Source organism: Balaenoptera ricei, chromosome 2 (genome assembly GCF_028023285.1).
Source record: "Balaenoptera ricei isolate mBalRic1 chromosome 2, mBalRic1.hap2, whole genome shotgun sequence".
NCBI classification, from domain to species: Eukaryota; Metazoa; Chordata; class Mammalia; order Artiodactyla; family Balaenopteridae; genus Balaenoptera; species Balaenoptera ricei.
This window is the reverse complement of record NC_082640.1, coordinates 94,508,682-94,519,637: the sequence shown is the minus strand read 5'-3', so window position 1 is coordinate 94,519,637 and position 10,956 is coordinate 94,508,682. Positions and strand designations below refer to the sequence as shown.

Genomic DNA, 10,956 nt, shown 5'->3' with positions numbered 1-10,956 from the left:
CACTGGATTCTGCAAACATCCTTAGTGTAGATAATAAAGTTTGAGTGAAAATGCAGTTCTCTGCCATTCTAGGATGGAAACTGGGTGCTTCCAGGACATCTGTAGGGCGAGGCTTTTATTGTCATTGTTGCTGCCAGGAGCATAGGACAGACTACTTCCAGTAACTGCTTTCCTGAGAATTGACTATTGGCAACTTGTACCTACATGCAGCAGGTTTGATTTTATTTTTTAATATCCTTAAGCTCAATAATAAAAGTCATTGTTTAGAAATGACTCGGTCGATTTAGCTGGACAGTAAAGATATAGGCCAGCAAACGAAAGCAAGGCACATTAGAAAAGACTGTAGGACAAAAATGAGATTAAAGAAGAAAGGCACTTTAAATGCTTGGGTATGTGGTGACTGTGCAATAGGACGACTGGCTGGGACTTTAGTAAACTTGTGTATTAAGTCATCAAATGTTAAGCTGAGATCCCAGTAGACTTGATTTAGTGCAAAAAAATAATGTGTGCATGCCAAGCATGCCCTAAATGTAATGTAGTGTATCCATATCTCATAAAAATATAAGGATCTAAAACCATTAACCTATTTACTATACTCTAAAATTAAAGTATATTTATCACAATATAAAGCATTCATTGAAATACTAAATGCCAATGGAAAAACAAAGGACCTGATGACACCTGAACTGTGCTAATCTCAGAACGTCCCTGTGAGGCTGCACTGCTTACTCTAGGCTGGAGAGGAATGTCAGGAGGATACTTTGCTCCAGACCCACCCATCCCAGGTGGTGAAAGGAAGGTGTGGGCCCAGCTGAATGTAAAGGCTCTGACAGCTCAGCGGGGCAAAGGTGCCTCAGTGAACTGCAGGAGAAATGGACAAAGTTTAAGCAAATGCTTGGTCTGCAGCTAGGTCATCAGGGCAGAGCAAGGTTTCCCAGCATAAGTTAAACTTATGACTAAGCAAAACTCAAGACTACAAACAGACAGAAAGCCAACTTACCATGCTCACCATGGTTAATGAACATGTAATGGCCTCTGGATTAGGGGGCATAGCTCTGGTGCAGGACCCAGCAAAAGCGAAGCAAGGTCTCATTCTTCGGAACTCCTGGGATATTAAGCTAAAAAATCCAAAAGCAGGACTAAGCTTTATAAACAGTGTTGGAACCCAGCCTCAGGAAGCAGTGCCCATTACCAGAACAGGGCAACTTGTGGGCATAAAGAACTGCAACTCCTTAGTTCTCCAGTGGCAGCACTGACCAAGTCCCATTCTAGATCTCAGTCAGGGAGGAAGTGGTGGAAAACACAGGAGCCAGGGGTCAGCACTACAAGAGGACCTGCTTCTTTCAAGTACTTACAGATTGGGGGGGATGACTGGTGTGTGCCAGGCTGCTTAAGTGCTTTTTATCCCAGCCCTGGATGGGTGAATATAAGGCTCTGAAGGTGATAAACAATCCAAAATCCCAATGCCTAACAGAATAATCATTTCTTATTAATCTCATAGTCCAATTTGATTGGTTGGGATGAAGTAAATGAAGTAAGTAGAAGTTTACTCCACAAGTCATTCAGGTACTCAAGCTCCAAGCACTTTTCATCTGGTGGCTCCAGCATCTTCTCAGGTATTGGCATCCTCCATTGGTTTCTCTGCATCCAACAGAAAGGACAAAAGGATAGGGAGGATCTCAAGGAAGGTATTTTATGGGCTCAGCTTGAAGGAAGATACATCATTTCTGCTTACTTTCCATTGGTGAGAATTAGTCACAAAGCACTGCCTAGTTGCAAGGGGAATGATAAATGTTTTCCAGAAGTATGTTATGGAAGAGGACACAATTTTAATAAATAGGTAGCCGGTCTGCCATGAGAGAAGAAAGCAGAGGTGGCAGCAGGAATGAGATGAGGCTTATAGGAAGTAGGTTAAAATGGTTCCCCTTTGAAAAAGTCAGTTTACTTATGGGGAAAGGCAAGAGATAATCATTTATTCGTTAATTGATTTATTCATTGCTCTATTCATCCAATCAATAAAAAGTTATTAAAGATTGACTGTACTGAGCACATCAAGAAGAGTTTACTGGGCTTCCCTGGTGGTGCAGTGGTTGAGAATCTGCCTGCCAATGCAGGGGACACGGGTTCGAGCCCTGGTCTGGGAAGATCCCACATGCCGCGGAGCAACTGGGCCCGTGAGCCACAACTACTGAGCCTGCGCGTCCTGTGCTCCGCAACAAGAGAGGCCGCGACAGTGAAAGGCCCACGCACTGCGATGAAGAGTGGCCCCCGCTTGCTGCAACTAGAGAAAGCCCTCGCACAGAAACGAAGACCCAACACAGCCAAAAATAAATAAATTAATAAATTAATTTTAAAAAAAGAAGAGTTTACTTAACAAATATTAGTAGAACACTTCTTATTGCCGAACAGTGTTCTAGGTGCTGGGAATAGAACTGCAAACAAAATCAGACAATGCCACTAACTTCTAGTTATTCATAGGTTAATGGGGAATATAGACATGGATGCAAAAAATATAATGGAAGACAGTTAATGTTATAATAGAGGTGCTATGGAAACCAAGAGGAAAATGCATCTGAATTTAACTGGGGTGGTGGAGGCCTGGAAATAATAATACAGCTAGTATTTTTCCTATGTGATAAACATTGCACTAAGCAATTTATACCCCTGATGTTATTTAATCTCACAAATATCCAATGAAGTTATTTTCCTCACTTTGTAGATGAGGAAACCAGAGCAGAGAAAGGTTAACTAACTTTTCTCACGTTGCTTAGCTTTTAAGAGATGGAACCACATTTGAACCTGAGCCTAGCAAATTCTGAAACCCATACTCTTTCCTCTATATGTCATTCTGCATTTCATTAGGCACAAGAAGATACTGGGGCTGGATTCTGAAATAAACAGGAGCTGGCTTGATGGTTGAGGTGCCAGGACCTTTCATGTATTGTGAACAGCGTGTGCAAAAGCATGAGGAGTGAAAGAACAGGTTTCATTTAAGGAAGTATTGTGAATTGGGACAGACTAAATTAAATTATTGTAAAAAACAACCCCCAAAGTTGCAGTGGTTTAAAACAACAAAAATTTATTTCTCTGACACACTGTTCCAGGCAGGTAGGCAGTGGGTTTTACTCCACATTGTTACTCAAGGATCCATGAGGCCCCTCGAGTCAGAGTGGAAAGAAGGAAATCTAGAGAATCAAGCACTGGCTTTTTTCTGCCTTGGCCTGGAAGTGACACCCATCAGTTCCCCTCAAAGCCCATTGACCATATCTAGTCACATGGCTCCAACTACTTGCTATAAGCTGGGCAGAAATGGGAGAAAGTGTATGAGAGAAAATGAGTATTGTGTGAGTATTACTGTCTGCTGCATCTTGCATTTACTTAAAAAAATATTTTTTAGTTAATTTTTTAAAAATAATTAAGGTAGAATGCATCAAAGTGAAAAATTCTCATTCCCGACTTAGACCTTGGTCTGATTTTAACTTGTTTTAGGTAAATTCTCATTGGAGTATTTCTGGAGGGACTAGTTCAATTCTAGGCCAAACCAAGGTTTTGAATCTCTTTGAGCTGGTAGAGAGGTCCAAATTTTCAGATCGAACCTTCCTTAGGTCCAGAACTGAACCACTATGCTCTGTGCAACACAGATTAACCTGGGCTGAACTAAACCTCTTAGCACTTGAACCAGATAAAAGTGTATTAAATTATAACTTCAGTGTATTTTATATAATTTCATTGAAAGCTTTTCTAAGAATATGACTGCATGATAAATCAGTTTTAAAACAAAAATAGCTGGATAAAAAAGAAAATAGAAATGATTTTTCAAATTTTAATGTTTATAAAATCTCTCAATAGGCTTTCTGTTTAACAGTAAACAATTGGAAAAAAATGCAAGCAATCCCATGATTATAGTTCCTTAATAATATGGAACATTAGTATATTTTGATAAAATATTTCATATTCCAAAATTGTATGTATAAACTTTTAGTATTAGAAGGGTGAAGGGGTTAGTGAGAGGTTGGGGAGATTAATAAATTGATTATTTGTACTAAAATCTCCTGTTACCAGTCTTGTTTTTGTTTTTTTAAAAATATTTTTCTATTTATTTATTTATTTATTTTTGGCTGCGTTGGGTCTTTGTTGCTGCGCGTGGGTTTTCTCTAGTTGTGGCGAGCGGGGGCTACTCTTCGTTGTGGTGCCTGGGCTTATTGCAGTGGCTTCTCTTGTTGTGGAGCACAGGCTCTAGGTGCACAGGCCTCAGCAGTTGTGCCGCATGGGCTTAGTAGTTGTGGCTCGCAGGCTCTAGAGCGCAGGCTCAGTAGTTGTGGAGCACGGGCTTAGTTGCTCCGCAGCATGTGGGATCTTCCCGGACCAGGGCTTGAACCCATGTCCCCCACATTGGCAGGTGGATTCTTAACCACTGCGCCACCAGGGAAGTCCCCTGTTACCAGTTTTGTGATTAATCCCTCAGGAGTTTTTAGATTGGTATACTTTATTCCAAATTTGTATCAAATTCTGGTTCTTAATCTTTTAACAACAAAGCACAAAACAGTTCCTAGGTATTCACCATTGGTCAGTGCTATTGTGTTCTTATTTTACAGATGAAGAAAGCAATCACCTGAAAAGTTAAATAATCTGGCCAAGGCATAGCTGGAATTTGTATCCAGGCTGACTGATTTCAGAGCCTATAGCTTTTTCCATGTTTACTTGTTCAGTAGACAAGGTGAGAGCAAGCAACAGGATAAGTGGCAAGAGGGTGAATGAAAAGTGCTCTTTATCCTATGGCCTATATTTAAACCTGGGCCATCAAGCAAATTTTCAAAGAAATGTTCTTTATTTTCCCAATCTGCTCATGCAAGAAATGTTCTTGCTGCATACCCTTGGGATCCTTTTTTAATTCCCTGAACCATTGTGGGTGGGCTGGACACATTAACAAGTCATAACATGAAATCAGCCGTGACAGGCCTTTATCTGCCCTGTCATCAGTTTCCCAAGTGTCAGAGAGGTGGCTCAATCTGAGCTTCAGTTTATGTTGTCACCAACTAGAGAAAAAAAAAATGTACTGGGAATACTCTGTGCCAATCATTTCAAGATTAAACACTAGTAATTTCTTTTTAATAACATAATCATCCCATTAGAGAAAGTACTTATAAGTTCAATTCAGTAATGGTGAATAGAATTTTTTTTTTTTTTTTTTTTTAATGAATAGCCCAGTTTGCTTTTTTTTTTTTTTTTTAACGGAATTCACGTTCTTATTTATTTATTTATTTATGACTGTGTCGAGTCTTCGTTTCTGTGTGAGGGCTTTCTCTAGTTGCGGCAAGTGGGGACCACTCTTCATCGCGGTGCGCGGGCCTCTCACCATCGCGGCCTCTCTTGTTGCGGAGCACAGGCTCCAGACGCGCAGGCTCAGTAATTGTGGCTCACGGGCCCAGTTGCTCCGTGGCATGTGGGATCTTCCCAGACCAGGGCTCGAACCCGTGTCCCCTGCATTGGCAGGCAGATTCTCAACCACTGCGCCACCAGGGAAGCCCGGTGAATAGAATTTTTAATGGACTTTATTTTTTAGAGCAATTTTATGTTCACAGCAAAATTGAGTGGAAAGTACAGAGAGTTCCCACACGCCTCATGCCTCCACACATGAATAGCCTTTCCTATTATCAACATTGCTCACCAGTGTCATACATTTGTTTTGTTTGTTTGTTTGGTTTTTTTGGCCACATTTTGTGGCCTGTGGGATGATCAGGGATTGAACCCCGGGCCTACGGCAGTGAAAGCATGGAGTCCAAACCACTAGACCACCAGGGAATTCCCACCAGAGTCATACATTTGTGAAAATTGATGAAACTACACTGACACATCATTATCACCCAAAGAATAGAATTTTTTTTAAATTAATTAATTAATTAATTAATTTTTGGCTGCATTGGGTCTTCGTTTCTGCGTGTGGGCTTTCTTTAGTTGCGGCAAGCGGGGGCTACTCTTCGTTGCGGTGCACAGGCTTCTCATTGCGGTGGCTTCTCTTGTTGCAGAGCATGGGCTCTAGGTGCACAGGCTTCAGTAGTTGTGGCTCGTGGGCTCTAGAGCTCAGGCTCAGTAGCTGTGGCGCACGGGCTTAGTTGCTCTGTGGCATGTGGGATCTTCCCAGATCAGGGCTCGATCCCGTGTCCCCTGCATTGGCAGATGGATTCTTAACCACTGTGCCACCAGGGATGCCCCGAATTTTTTTACTTGAAAGATTTAGTCGTGTCATTTCAAATGACCCAACCACAACTGATGAATTCATTGTGAATACTAAGACTAAGCATTATCAAATGTCACCTTTAGTTAGAAATACATATTTCCAGTATGATATTCAGAGATTTTCAGAAGATTTTGATTTTTTTTTTTTGCAATGGCAATAGCTTTATAAATTTTTTGTTGCTGTTTTTCCTCCCTGGTTTTATTTGATTTTATTAAAAAAATTTTTTTTGGCCATGCAGCTTGCAGGATTTCAGTTCCCCTACCAGGAATTGAACCCAGGCCATGGCAGTGAAAGCCCGGAATTCTAACCACTAGGCCACCAGGGAACTCCCCTCCTCACTGGTTTTAAGTCCCTAGGGGCAGGAGAGAATGTATTGGCAGGACACCCAGAAAACAAGGTCTGCGTGCAGACTGACTCTAACACTGACTAACCCTGAGCTGTTCTCATTCTCATTATCATAAGGTAATCAGAGTGAGAGGAAGCACTGTCTTTTCTGCTCTAATACAAGTTGGAGAAACAGAAATTCAAAGTTTTGTTTGGAACCAGCAGAAAATGTGTTAGAAATAATAACATGAAAAGTTAATAGTATTTATTGATTAAATAGCATTTATACTATGTGCCAGACACTGTGCTTAGTCCTTTGCATATGTTATCTCATTTAATTCTCACAAGCATTCTATAAGATAGGTATTATTATTATTTCCATCATAAAAATGGGTAAATAAAGGCTAAGTACCACACAGAAAGTCACACTAGACTGGTGGATTATAGTGCTGGATTTTAATCTCAAGTGTATTAGGGTAGGGTAACTGGTTTAGCAATCCCAAAATCATAGTAATGTAACACAATAAAATGTGTTTCTTGCTGGGGCAAAGTGCAGCGTGGATGGTCCTCGTCAGGTGGCTTTCTTAGGCAGCTCACCTCTAAGCAGTGACTCATGTACACAGGCCTCTTCCATCTTATGGCTTAAGCATATTGTAGCTTCAAGATCTCCCCATCATCAATCAGCCTGGAGTGACGGAAAGAGAGCATGGAAGACTGAATAGGATGTTTTAAGGTCAGACCTGGAAGTAGTGACATCACTTCTGCCCACATTCCATTGGCTAGAACTCAGTCACGTGGGAATCTAGGATGCAAGGGAACCTGTGAAATGTGGTTTAGCTCCATGTTCTGGAAGGTGAGGCAACCTGTATATTGGTGAGCCCAAGAAATCTCTCCACAGCAGGTTTGTCTGACTCAGGACCGTTAACCACTAGACTCTGCTGTAACTCTAATCTCCACCCCTACTCTTTGACCAGAGGGAAAGTATCAAGTCTCTCTGAGACTTAACACTACATGAAATAAATCCATTTGGGAGTTTAAACAGCAACAAGAAATGGCATAGTGCAGCCATTATGAGCCTAGGAACTAATGCTAAATCTGATGACCTGTTTATTAACTAGGTGACCTTGGGCACATTTCTGAATTTCTCCTTTTCCTTATCTATAAATTGAAAATAATATTTTCCTTTGCATGTCTTGCAGATTGCTGTGAGAGTCAAAGGGAATAGTTTGTGTAAAAATACTTAGTAAAAGGTAAAATGATACACAAAACACAAATGTCAGAGGTTGTTGGTGTTATTATTGTTACTTCCTAAGTGTCAATATGATTGATATAGATAATAATCACTCTGTAATATCGGAGAAGAAATCACTGTGAGTTGGGCTGGTCAGGGAATGCTTTATAGGAGAGTGGAATTTGAATCTGATCTAGAAAGATGAATAAGATTTACGTAGTAGAGGAGTAAGGAAAGGGCATTCAAGGCAGGGAGTATTGGACCACCAAAGAAGTGGAAGCCAGAATGAGCAGAGTGCTCCTGAAACACTGAAAAAACTGTTTGCTCTTGGAGGCTTCTGAGATGGGGTTGGGCAGGAGCAAGTGAACTTCAGGCTGCTGCCACCTCTGCTTCACTACAGCCGTCTGTTGAGACATTTCTCCATGGGTCACTGCCATTTCTGCAAGTCCTGTAAATGAGGCACCAACTGCACTTTGTTGCAGACTACCTTTTCAAGAATGTTTGATGGCAACAGGGTGTCCTTCTGGAGTAAATGGTAGGCATGTTTACTGCCCATTATAAAAGATTCAGGGGAGGTAGAAGCCGTCTCCAACCCAGCATCATGACTGTTCTCAGACACCTTATGAAGCCCAAAGTGATCAAAGAGAAGACCAGGAAGTTCATCCAGCACCAGTCAGGCTGATATGTCAAAATTAAGTGTAACTGGCAGAAACCCAGAGGCATTGACAACAGGGTACGGAGAAGATTCAAGTGCCAGATCTTGATGCCCAATATTGGTCATGGCAGCAACAAGAAAATGAAGCACATGCTGCCTAGTGGCTTCTAGAAGTTTCTGGTTTACAACATCAAAAAGCTGGAAGTGCTGCTGATGTGCAACAAATCTTACTGTGCTGAAATGGCTCTCATTTCCTCCAAGAACCTCAAAGGCATTGTGGAAAGAGCAGCCCAGCTGGCCGTGAGTCACTGATCGCAATGCCAGGCTGCACAGCGAAGAAAATGAACAGTTCATGTGCAAGTTTTATTTGTGTTAAATAAAACCATAAAAATTCTGCAAAGTAAGACAAAGATTTTGGCTCCCTAAGCTCAGAGTTCTTCATGTACAGGTGTTAACTGGCCCTATTCCCATTGCCCTCTGGAAACTAGGTCTTGGGGAACTGACTTAAAAAAGGCAGATGCTCTAGCTACTACTATTGCTATGAGTAATAAACCATTTTTGACTCTGACGCAGGAGTCTCATGTCTTCTACCAGCATCCATGAAACTATGACAGGCTAACTTGTTAACTTGCAAGTAGGGTAAAACTCAGACCTTTTACAGTTCTTGACAGAATCTATCTCTAGGAGGGATTTCACTGAACAGTACTACATACCAGGTGGGGTACTAAGTGCTGGGGATACAGAACCAAAAGGCACAGTTCTTGCCTGCAAGGAGCCTCCAGTGTACAAATTAGGAGCTTACTGAGCTTGGTACTAATAGAGTTTCAGAGTAGTTAAATCGCTAAGCTAGTGAATACACACAGAAAAAGGTCAAACTCAGACTAATAAAATTCTAGCCATGATTGCGACTATATCCCAACAACAGGGTGGAAGCCATATGGTTTTTCAGTCCTCTGAGAACAGGTGTATTCTCTATAGATGGCAGAAGCTGAGAAACACAGAGGTACATGGAGCCTTACAGAAGGCTTTAAAACAATACCCTTCAGTCCTCAGTGCCAAGAAAGAAGGTTGCTTTTAGATGTACTCGCCCTTTCTATAACTCTTCCCTAAATAAATTGTCCTGAAGGGTGACGGTAGAAGCATCACTTTCTGGCCCAGAGATCAAAGGGTATCTCTCGTGTGGATACCTGGTGGTGTTGGTAAGGGAATTTCTAACTTTGGGATTGTATCTAGGATGGGAGAGAAGGCAGGTACTATGTTAAATGAAGGGCAGGAAAGTTGCATATAGATGGAGAAGGATCTAGAACCCTAAGGCTGTGGTCTCTGAAACAACTGGTTTCACATACAGGGCCAAAGAAACCCTGGATTTATGATAGGGGCTCTGTCAGAAAAGTGGGATTAGGACTTATGACAGGAAGGGAGTGAGGAAAACTGGCCGGCGAAGTACTTAGTTGTCTGTACATAACAGAGAGTGCTAAAGGTGCTAAAGCAATTTAATAAATAAACAGGGTATTCTAGGCTCATCTGACACATTAGATACAAAGAAGTATTATATGGCATTTGGCAAAAATGAGTGCCTGACACTGACACCTAATATGTGACAGCACAAAACCAGGAGCTTTACACAATGTGGCAGGTGGGAGTTTGGTCCTTGGCACTGGAAGCAAGAATCCATTCACTCAACAAAGTGTATTGGCACTGTTCTAGGTGCTAGGGATAAAGCAGTGGACAAGATAGAGAAAAATCCGTGCCCCTATTTTGTTCTAAATGAAGTTAAATCTGGCTCTGAGCCACCTAGGTCAAGGGAGATGAGAAATTCAGGATTTGTTATGTTTACTTTAGGGGGAAGAAAATTTATTAGGGGTTTCTATACCATCCCAGGGTCCTACACATTCCATAATATTCTGAGATGGGCTCTCTGTTCTTCAGACCACATTAGCTACCACTGTTGGTTGTTCATGATCCAAGTCTTTCTGGTCCCTTTTCCAGGCCACCCCAAATATTTACAGGGCCTAGGACAAGAATACAAATAGAGGTTCATATACCATATGTTAAATATCTTAAAATTATAAATCCAGCCAAAAAACTGTTAAAGAAAATAGGTTCTATCATTCTATCTTGACACATACAATGTTGTTACCAGCTGGCCACCATCAGAGGCCCTGGATCCTGCTATTATGTGGGAATACGGCACATGTCCCTGACTCTCTTGAAATCCATAAATGCATCCCCTCTAAACATGGGGAGGTGTTTCCCAAATAGTTTACTCTCTAGTGTTGGTCCACTTCTTCTCCCAACCCTTAATGTCTCCTGCCACCTGCAACAATCCAGCTGGATCACCTTCAAGACTAGACCAAAGGTTATGCTCTGAGTGTCAGACAACTTAATTTTGGCCCTGCAACATTAAAGCCATTAACTACTCCTGGAGGTAGACATGGCTGCTTTCCTTGGATCGGGGAGGCAGAAATACTTATAGCAGCCTGAACAAGATATAAATTAACATCTCAA

General features: G+C 41.5%; 1 long non-coding RNA gene and 1 pseudogene across 1 annotated transcript in view; one reads left to right on the top strand and one right to left on the bottom strand.

Moving 5' to 3' along the window:
• Positions 1-591: 591 nt before the first annotated feature.
• LOC132359390 (uncharacterized) overlaps positions 592-10,956 on the bottom strand; it is a 71,625-nt gene continuing 61,260 nt past the window's right edge. The window contains exon 4 of the long non-coding RNA XR_009500832.1: positions 592-1,641. This is a non-coding gene — a long non-coding RNA (uncharacterized LOC132359390). The remainder of the gene's footprint in view (positions 1,642-10,956) is intronic.
• On the top strand, positions 8,395-8,824 carry LOC132360812 (large ribosomal subunit protein eL32-like; annotated as a pseudogene).